Source organism: Sorex fumeus, unplaced genomic scaffold (genome assembly GCF_029834395.1).
Source record: "Sorex fumeus unplaced genomic scaffold, SorFum_2.1 ptg000073l, whole genome shotgun sequence".
In the NCBI taxonomy this organism is placed as follows: Eukaryota; Metazoa; Chordata; class Mammalia; order Eulipotyphla; family Soricidae; genus Sorex; species Sorex fumeus.
Genome location: NW_026606130.1, coordinates 6,015,076 through 6,033,425, shown reverse-complemented (window position 1 = coordinate 6,033,425; position 18,350 = coordinate 6,015,076). Strand labels below are relative to the sequence as shown.

Genomic DNA, 18,350 nt, shown 5'->3' with positions numbered 1-18,350 from the left:
TCGTTACTATCGGAACAAAATACTGAGAATACTGTTAATAAAACATATTACTACATTTATTATTGCTTGTTAAATTTAATTTTAAAATATTGTAATTTAGTAATGCAGAAAAGGAAAATTGACCTTTCACTATGATAATAATATGGAAATTTTATTTAATTTTTTTTATTTGCTTGATAATTTGCTGAGAGCCAGAGCATGGATAAACCCAGCATCTGAAATCACCTCAGAACCAACAAATATCTCTGATTTGGGTTCGCTGTCAAAATACATAGTTCCTAGGGTAAAGCCTATAATATCTGAGATTCTTTCATATCTTAATAAAATCTCCGTAACTGAAAAAAAAGAAAACTTTTGGGGGGCCAGAGAGATAATATAGGTGGCTGGAGTGATAGCACAGCGGTAGGGCGTTTGCCTTGCACGCAGCCAACATGGCCAACCCGAGTTCGATTCCTCCGCCCCTCTCGGAGAGCCCGGCAAGCTACCGAGAGTATCTCGCCCGCACGGCAGAGCCTGGCAAGCTACCCGTGACGTATTCGATATGCCAAACACAGTAACAACAAAGTCTCCAATGGAGACGTTACTGGGCCTGCTCGAGCAAATAGATGAACAACGGGAGGACAGTGTTTGTTTGTTTGTTTGTTTGTTTGTTGTTTGAAGCAAACAGCTGGTTTGGCTGCATGCAAGGCAAGTGCTTTACTCACTATACTATAACTGGTTGGCGTACCAACCAGTTCATTCCTTAGCATCACATATGGTTTCCTAAGCAACACCAGGAGTGATACCTGAGCACTACAGGACTTGCCACCCATCCCGACCCTCACAAAAATAAAAAGAATACATTTTTAAAAGTGAAAATTTGTGCAGCACTGGCCAGGGAGTTAGTACAGGGTTTAAGGAACTTGCCTTTCATGTGACCAATCCTGACACCACATATGGTTATCCATACACTTCCAGGAATGACCCCTAAGCACAGAGCCAGGGGTAAACCTTTAGCATCACCAGGTGAGAAGGAGAAATAAAAGGAAGAAATGGAGAGGAGGAAGGAAGAAGGGAAGGAGGCTATAAAGGAAGAAAGGGATGGTATAAAGGAAGAAAGAGAGGTTATGCAGGGAGGGAGGGAGGGAGGGAGGGAGGGAGGGAGGAGAGATTCCACTCCAGGGCACAGAATCTAAAGATGTATAAATACCACAACCAGGATGCAACCACTGGTGAGCATTACAACCATGGGAGCATGACCCTGAGAATCTGGCACCCCACCCCACCTCACCCCAAAAAAGGTACATGTTAAAATACCACAATTAAAGGGAGTGCAGAGGCCAGAGAAATAGTGTAGCGGGTAGGGTGCTTGCCTTCCACAGGACTGACTTGGATTTGATTTCTGGAATCCTATGTGGTCACCTGAGTGCCTGCAGGAATGATCCTTGAACAGAAAGTCAGGAGAAAACCCTAAACACAGCCTGGTGTTTTCCAAAAGAAAAAACAAACAAACAAAAATAATGAAAAAATAAAAGAAGGGGGGATGGTGCTGCCAACAGGTCAACCTGTACCTGCGGGGTGAGTGCATCAGCAGCCTGATGGTGCCTTCAGGCTTCCTGACACCACAAAATTGCTGCTGTGCCTTTTGTTGGACCCCAATAACATGGGACCAAGTTCACCAAGAAATTAAATAGCCAAAAGTTAGATATGTGGGAACCATGCCCACAAAACACCTCCGACTTAGCTATACAAACTCACTTATTGGCTTTATTTCAAAGATCCATAGATAAATTTCTAAAGAGATCAAAAGCCACAGTTAATCTCAGACCCAAGCATGGCTGAACATACTGGGGTAAATTGAAAGAGGGCAGGTTGGCCTGGTGGCCCGCCCAAACAGAGCCTCTGGCAGCCACTTGCTTCCACAATCCAAACTCGCCGCCATACCCCTGGCCTGGCTCCACCGTATCAGGATGGACCTCACCATGATATAATCTGCTGAAAATTTTGGTATTCAGATTTTGTGACTGAAATCTCCAGACTTTCTTGGATCGGGATGGGTTACCTTCCCCAACCTCCCTGTACTTCTGAAAGACTCGGCAGTCACATACACACCCCAAAGCCGCCACCCAATTGAAAAACTACTCCAGCCTTACAGTCCCAATAAAAATACCAAATACCCTGAACGAACACCATGACCTCTTAGCACTTGTATTGCAAACCATAATGCATAAAAGGAAAAGGAGAGAGAGCGCAAGGAAAGTGCCTCCCATAGAGGGAGGTTGGGGGTAGGGTATGGGGGGTTGAGGTATGGTGGTGAGGAAACAGGGGACATTTTTGATGGGAAATATACACTGGTGGATGGGGCTGGAGTGATAGCACAGCAGGTAGGGCATTTGCCTTGCACGCGGCTGACCTGGGTTTGATTCTTAGCATCCCATATGGTCCCCCAAGCACCGCAAGGAGTAATTCCTGAGTGAAGAGCCAGGAGTAACCCCTGTGCATCGCCGTGTGTGACCCAAAAAGCAAAAAAAATTTTTTTTTAAATATACAATGGTGGAGGGATGGGTTCTGGATCATTGTATGACTGAAACGCAATTATGAATAGCTTTGTAATGGTCTGTCTCACGAATATCCAATTAAAATTTTTTTAAAGTAATGTGGAGTTCATGCCAGTTCAATAAGCTTAATCAATGGCTGAATAAATAGCAGTACTCCTACATTAAAAATAAATTAATATATACGGAGTGCAACTAGCAGTAAACATCTTGACCAAGTATGCACACCACAACCAGAAAGAAGTGCTCCCCAGTCACTACAATATCAGTGACAAAGGAAAAGGAGAAAGTGAATATAAATTAAAATCACAGGCTGGGGACTGAACAGATAGTACTTGGGTAAGGTGTTTCCATTGCCTGCAGTCAAACTGGGTGCAATTCCCAGCACCACATATGATCCTCTTAGCCCCACTGTGAATGATTCCTGAACACAGAGACAGGAGTAAGATCTGAGTACAGCCAGGTATAGCTCAGAAGACAAATAATATAAAATAAAGTCACTGGGCCAGAGCAATAGGACAGCAGGTAGGGTACTTGCTTGCACACAGCCAACCCAGGTTTGATCCCTATATGAGAGAAAATAGTGAACATATTTAAACATGTTTAAATCCTGGAGTAGGGAGGCCAGAGCAATAGTACAGTGGGTAAGGCGTTTGCCTTGTACATGACTGACCCAGGTTCGATCCCTGGCATCCCTATGGTCCACCCAAACACTACTAGTAGTAATACTGAATGCAGAGCCAGGAGTAACCCCTGAACATGCTGGGTGTGATGCCCCCCAAAAAAAATAAAACTAAAATCTGGAGTAGAAACAATATTTGGAGGGCAAAGGGGTACAATCTGGTGTTCTCAAGGCCTATTTTTGACTCTGCGCTCTATAGTTACACCTAGAAGTGCTCAGGGAATCATATGTAGTGCAGAGGTTTCAAACTGAGTTAGCAGGATGGAAGGCAACCACCTTAACCTCTGTACTATCTCTTTGGCCCAGGAACAAACTTCTTTAAAAATCCTGCAAAAAATTAAAAACATAAAAACTAGAATGTAGCACCAAATTTTAATGTTTCTATTCCATACTTTAATAAATACAAAAGGCAGATTAAAGTAAATAATCATAACATACCTATTCAAAGGACAATTATTTTCTAAAATATAAGAACACTTATAATTTTTAAAAGCTTTTTCTATGACAGGAGTAGAGGTGCTTGCCTGGTATAAAACCAACGTGGCTTCAATCACAGGCACCACATATGTCACCCTGAGCACCACCAGGAGTTATCCCGAGTACAGAAACAGAAATAAACCCCAAGCATTGCCGAGTGTGGCTCCAAAACAAAAAAAAATAAAATAAAAAACTTATAAAAGATCTTTCTGTCATTTTGGAGACTGTTAAGATCTACTGGACTTCTAAAACAATAAATATGACTGAAATGTTCTGGTCTGCATCCATTTTTGCTGGAAAAAGTAGGGTCTCCAGAACCAGAAAGAACACACAGTCCTTCTAAAATTGAAAATGTTAATGATAAATAATTCTATGCAGGCAAGTGATGTATTTACATGTGCAAAGCAAAGAACAACACAATTATACCTGGTGGCAAATGGGAACAAACCCAGAGTAGTCTGGGGAAAGAAAATTTGTTTCCTTGGAAACAGTGGTATGGTTTGAGCCACTTAATGAAGTAATCTTCCTCCAAAGCATTGGACACAGAATCCTTTTGACACTGTATTCTACAAGAGTTTACACTTATTGAAAAGCAAATGAACAATGTCGTTTTTCACTCTTGTAGTAAGAGAGAAAATCAAATAGATACAGGAGCAACAGATATAACAAGAAATAAATAGGAAAGGAAATGTAACAATTAATAAACATAAAAAAAGAAGGAAATACCCATTGCCTGATAATCAGAGAACTGTAGATTAAAACAAGACATTGTGGCTGGATCGATAGTACAGCGGGTAGGGCGTTTGTCTTGCACGCGGCTGACCCGGGTTCAATTCCCAGCATCCCATATGGTGCCCCCGAGCACCGCCAGGAGTAATTCCTAAGTGCATGAGCCAGAAGTAAGCCCTGTGCATCGCTGGGTGTGACCCAAAAGCAAAACAAATAAATACATACATACATAAAACAAGACATTTTTTACCTAAAATATTAACAAAATTTTAAAAGATATCAAGTGTTCACAAGAGTATATGGAAACAGTTGTTCTCATACTGTTAGTATTTGGCCTTTTTGGAGAATATACGGTTTGTTATATTTTCATACCAGTCACTGTCACCATCACTGTCCTCCCATTGTTCATCGATTTGCTCGAGTGGGCACCAGTTACATCTCTATTGTGAAACTTGTTGTTACTGTCTTTGGCATATCGAATATGTCACAGGTAGCTTGCCAGGCTTTGCTGAGCGGGTGTGATACTCTCGGTAGCTTGCCAGGCTCTCCGAGAAGGGCGGAGAAATCGAACTGGGGTTGGCCCGAGTCGGCCTCGTGCAAGGCAAACACCCTACCCGCTGTGCTATCGCTCCAGCCCTTCATACCACATATAATTATTTTTGTTATTCTGTTTTTGGACCACACTCGGTGATGCTCAGGGATTACTCCTGGCTCTGTACTCGGGGATAACTCCTGGCAAGCTCAGGGGACCATATGCTGGATTAAACCTGGTTTAGCCACATGTAAAATAAGTGCCTTATCCAACCCCATGTATTATAATATTAAATGTGTATGGCCTTCAAGCCAGCAATTCTTTTCTTTACTACTTTAAAATAACACTTTCATGTGTGCATTAAGGAAATACAATAAACCAGAAACCATCTCAATCACTAATTCTTAAACCATATTGTTGTAAGACATCAGTTTTTCCTTTTGGTCTATAAATTTGTGTTAACAGACTAGTATCTCTGAAAGTTGTGAGAAAATACTTTTCTAGTCAAGTTACTTTCAAATCATCATGCATTTGGGTGTATTGTCAACATCAAATTGCTAGAAATATTTTTTAAACTTGCTCTCCTGTACTTTTCACATTGTGGACAGGTGATAGTTCATGACAGACATAAGTTTGTGAAATACACTAGAGTGGACCTGATCTTTTTGTTGTTGTTGTTGTGTTTTTTTAATGAATCACCGTGAGGTACAGTTACAGACTTATAGATTTTTGTGTTTACATTTCAGTCATTCAATGGTCAAGTACCCATCCCTCCACCAGTGCCCATTCTCCACCTCCAATGGTCCCGGTATCCCTCCCTTCAGCACCCACCCCATCCCCCCACCCCATTCTGCCTCTGTGGCAGGCATTCCCTTTTGCTCCCTCTCTCCTTTTGGGTGTTGTTGTTTTCAATAGAGGTATTGAGTGGCCATCATTCGGTCTATAAAGACCTGATCTTAATAAATATCAAAAGGGACAGTGAATATCAATTCAACATCTGTAATCTGTATATATACCCAATAATTAGAAGCAGGGCCTGAGAGAGAGATCAAGACACTGAGTGCCTGCTTTACAAGCAGTAGGCCCAGGTTCAATATCTGGCACTGCATGGTTTCCAAAGTATATCTGGGTGCAATCCCCAAGCACTGTTTGTGTTGTCAAAAACTATAGTACTGTAGCACTGTCCTCCCGTTGTTCATTGATTTGCTCAAGTGGGCCAAGTAATGTCTCCATTGTGAGACTTGTTGTTACTGTGTTTGGCATATCAAGTACGTCACAGGGAGCTTGCCAGGCTTTGCCGTGCGGGTGAGATACTCTTGGTAGCATGCCAGGCTCTCCGAGAGGGGCGGAGGAATTGAACCCGGGTCGGCCAGGCTGGTCTCGTGCAAGGTAAACATCCTACCACTGTGCTATCGCTCCAGCCCTGCTGTCAAAAACAAAATTATAAAATTGGAATCAAAGAATTAAACATGTATCTGTACAAACCATGCTCACAGCAGCATTGGTAATAATAGGATAAAGGTGGACACAGCCTAGATAGTCTTCAAATGGATAGATAAATACCCAGGACTCAGAGGGGTAGTAGGGAATTATTATTATTGGGTATGAAATTTCAGTTTTGAAAGATGAAATTATTTCTACAGAGAGTTGGTGACAGTTGTACAACAATATTAAAATGTACTTGAAGTCACTTAAAATTTAGCAAGTGGTGAGCTTTGTGTTATATTTGCTTTAGCACAATTTGGGGTGGGGGGTAGGCCAGAGCCAGTGGTGCTTAGGGATAAGTCCTGACTTTGTGTTCAGAAATCATTCCTGGTGGTGTTTAGAGGAGACAATATATGGTGACAGGGATTGAACCCAGGTCGGCTGCATGAAAGGCCTTATCCACTGTAACATCTCTCTGTCCCTTAACAACTTTTTTTATTTGTACATATTTATTTGTTTTTTATTTACTGTAAAGGCAGCAGTGGTCAGGTTCAACCAGGACCACATCAGGCAGTGCTGGGTGCATGGCAGGGAAGACAGATAGGAGCATGGGATTGAACCCAGAGCCCTGAATGAAAGTCATGCACTCTACCACTTGAATCACATCCTCAGTCCCTAATTAGTCAGAAAAGTCCATGTTTTTATTAAGAGAAAACTTGAGATCTTAAAACATCTCAGCTTCCTTATTTTTTTTCTTTATTTTTTTTCCATTTTTTCCCTTTATTTTATTTTTTTTACAGTTGTAGATTTACAATTTTTTGTGCTTTGGTTTCAATTATACAATGAGCAGATACCCATCCCTCCACCAGTGCCCATTTTCCACCACCATGGATAATATCCCTCCCACCCCCATCCCCCATCCCCCCTGTCTCTGTGGCAGGGCAATCCCCTGTGTTCTCTCTCTCCTTTTGGGTGTTGTGGTCTGCAAAAGAGGCATTGAGTGGCAAACATGTTCAGTCCATAGTCTACTTTCGACATGCATCTCCCCTCCTGGGAGGATCCTCCAAACACCCTTTATTTGGTGCTCCCTTCTCTATCTGAACTGCCCTTTCCTCTAGGATACCCGGCTGGCCTCTAAGTTATGAAGTAATCCTCCTGGTGCTGATCTCAGCTATTCTTGGGTATTAATCTCATACTTTGTTACTTTATATCCCCCAGATGAATGCAATCTTTCTATGTCTATCCCTCTCTTTCTGACTCATTTCGCTTAGCATGATACTTTCCATATTGTACCACTTGTATGTAAATTTCATGACTTCATCTTTTCTAACAGCTACATAGTACTCCATTGTGTAGATGTACCAAAGTTTCTTTAACCAGTCATCTGTTCTTGGGCATTCAGGTTTCTTCCAGTTTCTGGCTATTGTAAAGAGTGCTGCAATGAACAAACAAGTGCAGATGTCACTTCGACTATACATTTTTGCCTCTCTGGGATATATTCCCAGGAGTGGTATTGCTGGGTCAAATGTGATCAGCTTCCTTATTTTTAAATGATACTTATTTAGCAGTACAAAATGTTTCTCCCATTTTTAAATAATATACACCTGAGTTGATACTTTTAAAGCAGTAAAAGTAATTTCCTTAACAACTTTTTTAAAGGGTCCAGAAGATATTCCCTGGCTTAGAAAACATTCAAGGCAATCAGAAGTTCTTGAACATAACTTCCAGCACTAAACATGCACAGAAGCAATTCTGACCAGGCTGGGAGCTAAGGTCCCTGGCAAAGAATAAACAAAACAAAAACAAAAAAATAATCCTAGGGCAATAGCTCAGGTGTTCTTCTTTTGCATGAACAAGGACCTGAGTTCAATCCTAGGCACTGCATGGAATCCAAACTGTAGCCCAAAAGGTCTCTGGACACCAACAGGTGTGGTCCTTTGGGCCCAGGTACCTCTGGGCCTGAACAGTACTGACCTGAACATTAAAACAACTGACATGTTTAGCCAAGTATTTCTAGAAGTGACCCTGGGTCCCATGAGCATTGCTTAAGAGTACCAAAAAATCCAAATAAATAATACAATTTTAAAAGAAGTGGTATGTGAGACCCGTGACTAAAATGTCCAAGCTCACTCGGAGCAGAACTGGGCCTCCTCCCCCCAGTACACATGTTTTCCAGTAGCTTAGTAGTCACACCCACAATCTGCCCCTGACACCATATTATCTCATCAATGGCCAAGAAGAGAGCAACATAGGCCTTATCCATAAGTGAATTTGCTCTATAATCATATTCTAAATTTCAGTATCCTCTCAGACTCTAGCCCACTGATGTACCAAAAGTAGCACACATTTGTTTGGGTTTAACATACATGCTTGTAATCTGTTTTACAAGGGCTTAAATGGCTCTAGGGTTAAATACAAAAATCTTTACACACTTTCCTCTTATGGTGGTGGGAAGGTGCATGGCGGTGGGATTGGTGTTTGAATATTAAATGTAATGAATTATTGTGAACAACTTTATAAAAATAAAATTTTAAAAAGTTAAAAATAAAATAAGTCGAAATTGGGTAGCTTGAAGATTCAGACCTATCTGTTCTCAGTGAAGAGTTTGTGCAAATGACATTCTCCTTCTGACCTTCCAGGCCCTATTGTCATCCTCCATATAGCTGACAGAATTTCCCACTATCGTGGCAAATTGTAAAAAAGTGGGAAGGAAGAAAACTACAGGTGGCGACAGAAATATGGAAATGATGTCATGATGTCATTGGAAGAAGAAATTGCATGTGGAAAGGCACAGAGACATTAAAGTTCCATAGCTTTCTCTAGGAAGTGGAATCAGTTTTGCATACTTGAAGCCCAGAAATTATTTAAATGAACCGTTGTCCTTTACCTGAAAATAGTGGATTTTTACATTTTTTATCATTGAGTCAAGAAATTTCAGAAATTTCACCTCACATCTCTCCTTGTATATAACAGTCAACCCTTCCAACACTAAAGTTCCAGTACGATTCTATCACCTCTACTCATTCCTTCCACCAGCACCCTTTTGTTCCAGTAACTACAAAGTATTCACCAAGTCTAGGATTTGGTTTTGTTGGGTTTTGGCAGTCTCTTTGTTTTATTCATTTGGGAAGTGGAAATACAAAGGGTGCTTGGAAGATACTCTTAGATTTATGCTTGGATGTTTCTCCTAGTAGTGCTCAGGAAATCATGCAGTAACAGGGATGAATTGGGTGGGCCACATGAAGATTACCATGTACTATCTCTCCAGCCCACAAAGATCTTGAGATGGAATAATTAGCCTGGTGATCCAAATAAATTCACAGGCTCCTTCTAAGTAAAAGAAGGTGAGAGACGAGTCAGAAAAAGATATGTGATGATGGAAGCAGAAATCAGAATGGAATTTACAGGGTTTGAAGATGAAAGTGGACCAGCTCCTTAGGAGTTGAAAAAGAAAGTAATTCCCCCTTAGGATCTCCAATAGAAAGGTAGTGTGCCAATCCATTAGTTTAAGGGAAACTTTTGACCTTCAGAAGTAGAGAATAAAGCTGCAGTGCTTCAAGTTTTTGTTACAGAATCTGATATATTTACTTTTAAAATTTAAAAGAAAAATAACAAACTGTGTAGCTGAATATGAAGTACAATTATACAAAAATAATAAGGTGATTCTGTTGCATATTGAGATACAATGGTCATCTAAAGAAAAAGAACTTAAGAGACTGAGTTGTGAATTGAAGAAATCACACTTTTTCCTGGAACATTATTTTTCTTGAAATAACAGCTGACAGATGAACAGTCAGTTTTGATATTGAGGCTTGGTTATTTAAAAGATATTTCCTTGAAAATGGATGAAGTGAGTCTGCCACTTCAAAAATTGCAACTGAGGGGCTGGAGCAATAGCACAGCGGGTAGGGCGTTTGCCTTGCACGCAGCCAACCCAGGTTCGAATCCCAGCATCCCATATGGTCCCTTGAGCACCGCCAGGAGTAATTCCTGAGTGCAGAGCCAGGAGTAACCCCTGAGTATCGCCAGGCGTGACCCGAAAAAGCAAAAAAAAAATGCAACTGACACGGCAGGACATGTAACTATAAGTAAAGCTCCTGCATTGCATGTGTGAGGCTCTGGGTCAGATCTCCAGCACTACGAAAATAAGAGAAATGCAAATGAAAGTATTTAGTGTCAATAATAAAATTATAGCTTTCAAGCAAAAAAAAAAAACCAGACTTTTCTGATTGGGCCAGAGCAAGACTACAGCAGGCAGGGCACTTGCCTTACACGTGGCTGACCCGAATTTGAGCCCCAGCACTACATACGGTCCCTGGACCTCCACCAGGAATGATCCCTGAACAAAGAGCCTGGAGTAAGCTCTGAGCACTGCTGCGTGTGGCCCAGAAACAACAAAAAAAGACTTTCTGATGAAATCAGAGGTATTGTTAATGAACATTACTTTTTTATGGTGTAGAATGAACTGCATCAGTATTCGAAAAATCAACATAACCTGGTGAATCAGATTTTACAAATTGTCAATACCTGGTACTATAAAATCATCATACACAATTTTAGAATATAATAGTTACAATAGAGCTATAAGATCTATTAAAGGGATTGGAGATATAGCTCAGCTGAAGAGCATATGCTTTATCTGTATGAGGTTCAAGACTCAATCCTCAGCACTGCAAAAACTTTTTAATTAAAATTCACATTAAAAATAACCTAGTAGAGATATGTTTTATGTGTATAAATAAACATCAGAATAACCAACATTGTAAACTTGTGATCCAAACTGCAACAACCAAATTTTTATTTTATTTTTTTTCAGATTTGTATTTTTTATTTTTTTTATTTATTTTTCTTTAATTTTTATTAATGAAACACCATGAGGTACAGTTGTAGACTTACAAATTTTTGTGCTTGGATTTCAATTATACAATGATAAAATACCTATCCCTCCAACAGTGCTCAGTTTCCACCACCATGGGTCCCAGTATCCTTACCACCCCCCATCCCTCACATCCCACCCTGCCTCTGTGGCAGGGCATTCCCTTTTGTTCTCTCTCTCCTTTTGGGTGTTGTGGTTTGCAAAAGAGGCATTGAGTGGCAATCATGTTTGGTCTATAGACTACTTTCAGCATGCCTTCTCCCATCCTGGGAGGATCCTCCCAATACTCTTTATTTGGTGCTCCCTTCTCTATCTGAGCTCCCTTTTCCCCTAGCATGTGTGGCTGGCCTCCAAGCCATGAAGCAAACCTCCTGGTACTAATCTCAGCCACTCTTGGGTGTTAGTCTCCTATTTTGTTACTTTATGTTCCCCAGATGAATGCAATCTTTCTATGTCTATCCTTCTCTTTCTGACTCATTTCGCTTAACATGATACTTTCCATGTAGTACCACTTGTATGTAAATTTCATGACTTCATCTTATCCTAACAGCTACATAGCACTCCATTGTGTACCAAAGTTTCTTTAACCAGTCATCTGTTCTCGGACACTCAGGTTTTTTTCAGATTCTGGTTATTGTAAAGAGTGCTGCAATGAACAAACAAGTGCAGATGTCACTTTGACTATACTTTTTTGCCTCTCTGGGATATATTCCCAGGAGTGGTGTTGCTGGGTCAAATGGGAGCTCAATTTCTAATTTTTTGAGAATCGTCCATACAGTTTTCCTAAAGGGCTGAACCACTCGGCATTCCTACCAGCAGTGAAGGAGGGTCCCTTCCTCGCCACATCCGTGACAGAACCGGTTGCTTTTGTACTTTTGGATGTGGGCCAGTCTCTGTGGTGTGAAATTATATGTCATTGTGGTTTTGATCTGCATCTCCCTGATGATTAATGATGTAGAGCATTTTCTCATGTGCCTTTTAGCCATTCGGATTTCTTCTTTGAGAAAGTCTCTGTTCATTTTGTCACCCCATTTTTGATGGGGTTGGATGTTTTCTTTTTGTTGAGTTCAACCAGTACTTTGTATATCCTTGATATCAACCCCTTGTTGGATGTGTATTCGGCGAATATCCTTTCCCATTCTGTAGACTGTCTCTGTATTCTGGTCACTGTTTCTTTTGAGGTACAGAAGCTTCTTAGTTTAATATAGTCCCATTTGTCTATCTCTGTTTTCACTTGCTTGGCCAGTGGCGTGATATCTTTGAAGATACCATTAGCTTCAATATCATGGAGGGTTTTGCCAACTTTGTCTTCAATGTACCTTATGGATTCCGGTCTGATGTTGAGGTCTTTAATCCATTTTGATCTTACTTTTGTACATGAGGTTAGGCAGAGATCTGAGCCCACTTTTTTGCATATAGCCATCCAGTTTTGCCAGCACAATTTGTTAAAGAGGCTTTCCTTGCTCCACTTCACTTTTCTTGCCCCCTTATCGAAGATTAGATGATCATATGCTTGAGGGGAGATGTCAGTATATTCAACCCTGTTCCATTGGTCTACAACTCTGCCTTTGTTCTAGTACCATGCTGTCTTAATTATTACTGCTTTGTAGTAGAGTTTGAAGTTAGGGAGGTGGATTCCTCCCATTTTCTTTTTCCCAAGAATTGCTTTAGCTATTTGTGGGGGCTTATTGAACAACCAAATTTTTAAATGTGCCTGTCAATGAGGCAGGCTCTGGCGAGTGGGAGGGAAACTGGAGATAGTGGTGGAGGGAAGTCAAGTTGACTGGCAGTGGAACTGGTATTGAAACACTGTATACCTGAAACTCACCTATGAATATGCAAATCTTGTTGTCTAAGTTTTTTTAAATTTTTCAATAGCTTTTTTTTTCAAAAGTAATCTATAGGAGGGTGCAGATAATACAAAGCCTGGCACCACAGGGTACCCCTGCCATCACTGGGTGCATGCATGTAGTCCCCCAAACATCATTGGTCATGCCCATAGAGACCACTTCAGCACCACTAGGGGGGACTGAGTAATCTCCAGCACCACAGGGCCCAAGCAGTTTCTCCATCCTCAGGTCCTTGCACTGAACTTCTGGTCCATTTTCCAAGAATCACCTGTGGGGCTCCCCAGGCCCCCAGAACATTGCTTGTGAGCCCCCAAAAACATAATCTTGGTAATGTTTCTGGGCCAGGGATGTGGGAAAGTGTAAAGCTCATGCCTATACATATTGCAGGCACGGGGTTCTGGTTTTAATCCCTGATACTGAAAATAATAATAATAACAATAATGTCATGAAATTTGCATATAGGTGGATCAACATGGAAAGTACCATGTTAAGTAAAATGAGTCGGAAAGAGAGGGACAAGCATTGAAAAATTGCATTCATTTGTGGAATTTAAAGTAGCTATAGGAAACTAACACCAAAGAACAGTAGAGATAAGTACCAGGAGGATTACTCTACAGCTTAGAAGCCAGCCTCACTTGCTGGGGGAAAAGGCAGCACAGAGAAGGGACCACCAAGTAAAGGGTGCTAGGAGGGCCTGCTCATGATGGGAGATGCGACTGAAAGTAGACTACAGACCGAACATGATGGCCACTTAATACCTCTATTGCAAACCACAACACCCAGAGAGAGAGAACAAACAAAAGGAAATGGCCTGCCACCGAGGTGGGGTGGGGGGAGGGGACGGGGGAGGGAGTGGTGGGAGGGTTGCTGAGACTATTGGTGGTGGAAAATGGGCACTGGTGGAGGGATGGGTACTTGACTACTGTATGACTGAAACGCAAGCACCAAAATTTGTAAGTCTGTAACTATACTCCACGGTGATTCACTAATAAAAATTTTTTAAATAAATAAAATAATAATAGAAAATAATATAACCTTTTAAAGGCCAGGGATGTAGCTCAGTCGCAGAGCACGTGTTGCATATGGAAGGTCCTGGACTCAGTCCACAGCATCACTCCCCCCCAAAAAATGTAATTTTTAAGCAACTACCATTTGTTGAGTATTGATGTAATATAAAAGACTATTCACAATTATTTGAAAGGCAATTAAAATGCTCCCTATTTTTTTTGGCTTTTTGGGTCACAACCGGTGATGCACAAGGGTTACTCCTGGCTCTGCACTCAGGAACTACTCCTGGCGGTGCTCAGGGGAACATATGGGATGCTGGGAATCGAACCCGGGTCAGCTGCATGCAAGGCAAACGCCCTACCCGCTGTGCTAATGCTCCAGCCCCAATGCTACCTATTTTTATAATTATATATCTGTGGCATACTCAACAAAAATGCCATATTATTGGGTCAAAAAGATAGTACAGGGGTTAAGATGGATGCCTTATAGGCTGCTGACCCTGGATGGATCACAAACACCTCTTACGGTCCCCTGAGCACTGTCAAGAGTGATGCCTGAGCACAGTTGTATGTGACCCCAAACTCCCCACCCACAAAAGATGTTGTATCAAAATGAATCAAATGCAGGAGCAAATAGGAAAATACAGATGTCTCCTGTTAAGCTTATAGAGTAGTGTAAAAGAATATACAATTTTACTTTTTTTTACTTATGAAGTTATTTTTCATTTAGAAATATTTTGTCAACGTGTAATGGGATTACTGCTGTTATTTTTTGTTTTATTTTTATTAGTGAGACACCATGAGATACAGTTGTAGACTTACAAATTTTTGTGCTTGGGTTTCAATAAAAATATGGAACACTTCACGAATTTGCGAGTCATCCTTGCACAGGGGCCATGCTAATCTTCTCTGTATCGTTCCAATTTTAGTATATGTGCTGCCGAAGCGAGCATTACTGCTGTTATTTTTAATGAATAAATACTTAAATGTTTTCGCTTTTGGGGCTGGAGCAATAGCACAACGGTAGGGTGTTTGCCTTGCACGCAGCAGACCCGGGTTCAATTCCCAGCATCCCATATGGCCCCCCAAGCACCGCCAGGAGTAACTACTGAGTGCATGAGCCAGGAGTAACCCCTGTGCATAGCCGGGTGTGACCCAAAAAGAAAAAAAAATGTTTTCGCTTTTATTTTATGATATATAATGATAGACATAAACTCACATAAAGAAACCTCTTAAGAAAGTATAGGAAGGGTTGGAGAGATATTATAGCAAGTAGGGCAATTGCTACAGGTCCCCATGATCCCTGCTGAGAATCATTTCTTAACACAGAGCTAGGAATAGACTCAGCAAGTCTATACTCAACTGCTCAAAAACAAAATAAATAAAATAAACAAAAAAAAAGAAAGTAAGGGAGTCACAAAATCAAAAAGTTAAGGACCACAGTTCTACAGAAATTCTAGTAAGGAGTTGTGTTCAGGAATCCTCATAGCAGTAGCACTTGTAAAAGAAAGAAACTGGGATCATCCTGTAATTTTCCAGTAAGAAAACATTTATATAAATCACTCCATATTCTTGCTGTTGCAGTTATGCCATTTTTTTTTAATTTTTATTAGTGAAACACCACGAGGTACAGTTGTAGACTTACAAATTTTTGTGCTTGGGTTTCAGTTATACAATGATCCATTACCCATCCCTCCACCAGTGCCCATTCTCCATCATTTACATTTTTTTAAACTTTTGTTAGTGAAACACCATGAGCTACAGTTGTAGATTTACAAATTTTTGTGCTTGGGTTTCAATTGTACAATGATCAAACACTCATCCCTACACAAGTGCCCATTTTCCACCACCACGGGTCCCAGTATCCCTCTCAGCCCCCATCCCCCCATCCCACCCTGCCTCTGTGGCAAGGTATTCCCTTTTGTTCTGTCTCTCCTTTTGGGTGTTATGGTTTGCATTTTTAATAAATTAAATCTTTATGAAAGTTATCTCACATAACTTTCCAAAATATTGAATGAATAAAACTTTCAGGATATGTACAGTAACATGGTAGAACTTTTTTTTTTGGCTTTTTGGGTCACACCTGGCAATGCACAGGGATTACTCCTGGCCCTGCACTCAGGAATTTCTTCTGGTGGTGCTCAGGGGACAATATGGGATGCTGGGAATCGAACCCAGACTGGCCACATGCAAGGCAAACACCCTACCCGCTGTGCTACTGCTCCAGCCCCAACATGGTAGAATTTTTGCAGAAATAAACACAGCACATTTTTTTAAAAACCGAAATAAAAAACCTGGAAAGGAACGAGAATACATACCAAACTTCTAACCTCTGAGTTAGGGAAAAGAGGCCCTGAATTGTGGGTAATGGCCAAAGGGTTATGTTTTGTTTTGTGTTTTTAAGAATGTATGAATATAATTCAAAATAACTTGGAAAAAGGAATAAAGCAAAAAGGTCAGTCTACTGACATCAAGGAAGAAATGGGTCGCCCTCTGAGTTCAGGTTGAGAAGACTGTGTCCTAAGTTCTGAACATGATGAGTCTAGGAAGGAGCCAAGATGGGTGAAATCAGGCAACAGGGGCGGGTAGCTGGCTGACATGGTGATGGCCATCCGGATGGCAAGACTGAATTAGACACTTCTCGCTACCTTCATGGGGACTTAATAAAAAAGAAGGCCTTCATAGTTGTAGAGTGCTGCTGACATGAACTTCCCTGATGCCCACAAATTCTGGCCCCATTCCCAGTTTCCCTGTCCCTACTCCCTAGGTCCAGACCCCTGACCTCAGCTACCACGTCAAAGGAAAATTTCCAGGTTGATGGTGGGTCAAGGAGACTGAAAACTAAGGCAGGATGTTCCTAAATGACTGGCAATTTGATTACAGCCTGAGTAGTCACTGTATTACACCCAGAGATACTTTGTGATGCTGAAAGCATGACCTGGGTAGAGGTTATGGAAGTCTCAATTACCAAATCAGCCACAGGAATTCCACAGCAACACTCAAACTCTTCATGTGCCAGGGAACAGGCCTTGCTTTTAAAAACAGTACCGGTTGGTTTTACCTTCTAGTCAACCAGCAGGTCTCCTAACAGCTCACCTCCTTGATTAAAAGGTACGTGCTTTCTATTTATTGAATAGGACAGACCAATTTAAAGTTGGCCCATTTCTGATATAATTATGAACAGCCTATCAGAAAATCCCAGACCTCCTTTTCTGATCATCAGAATCTAGATGAACATCTGAATCTAGATGACTCCTGAATTGACTTCCTATTCCAGTCATCTGAATCTAGGTGTCTTGTCCTTGTCCTGTCCCAGTCTGGAATCTAAGGTTGAAATCTGGGAGAAAAGACCAAAAGGAAGGTCCAAGCTGAAGGGGTGGTATCAAAGTAAAGTGTTTATTTCCCCGAGTTTCAAAGAAGCTTGGCCTTTAGATCAGATGAGTCTGTAGAGTTGTCAGTGCTACTCTGGACTTGACCTCAAGTAGTGTCAATGTGAGGGAAGTAGTAAGAATTCTCGGATAATATTGCTTTGCCACCAGGCTATTTGGTTCATTTTCCCATAAGTCAGTTGAAAAGAAACCTAGGAAAACATTGATTTTTAGTCAAGCACTGGTTTATCAACAAGGAAAAGTGGGGATGCTAAATTATCAACAAAAACTGCATCTATAATGACTAAAATGAAATATATGTGGAAATTATTGAAAACCTAATAGTGGTACCATTATAATTAATGTTCTAGAAAATGCAAGTTAAAACTGAGAAATACCATTTTCACCAAGTAGTTTGAATAGCTATCAGTTTTATTATTTAATATTCTTCTACTTTGGGCAAATAAATTTTGTGAGAAACAGAAATTTCTACTGTTGGTGAAGAAACATCCTCATCTGCTACAAGTGGGGAACTAAATTATACTACTTAAGAAGGCAACTTAATAGTATCCATAAAATATAAAAATGCATGTAACACTTAACACAGCAGTTTCTTCTCTCAAATATGACAGAAGCAAACATATAAGCAACACTATATCTTGCATTATTTGAACTGGAAGATGGAGAATCAAGGAAAAAAAATGCCTTCAATAAGTGAAGCATTAAATTGTGATACAGACATACTATAAAATGTTATACTACAATTTTTTAAATTTTCCAAGTTCTGTGAGAAATTCACAATATACTGCAAAGTAAAAAAAAATAAGTTGCCAGGCCAGAGTGATAGTACAATGCCTTGCATGTACTATC

The 18,350-nt window shown here is 40.7% G+C and overlaps 1 non-coding gene across 1 annotated transcript; it reads right to left on the bottom strand.

Annotated features, from left to right (window-relative positions):
• Positions 1-14,958: 14,958 nt before the first annotated feature.
• LOC130038248 (U6 spliceosomal RNA) lies at positions 14,959-15,065 on the bottom strand. The gene has a single exon (XR_008794628.1). It is a non-coding gene; the product is annotated as a U6 spliceosomal RNA (small nuclear RNA).
• Between the last annotated feature and the right edge of the window lie 3,285 nt (positions 15,066-18,350).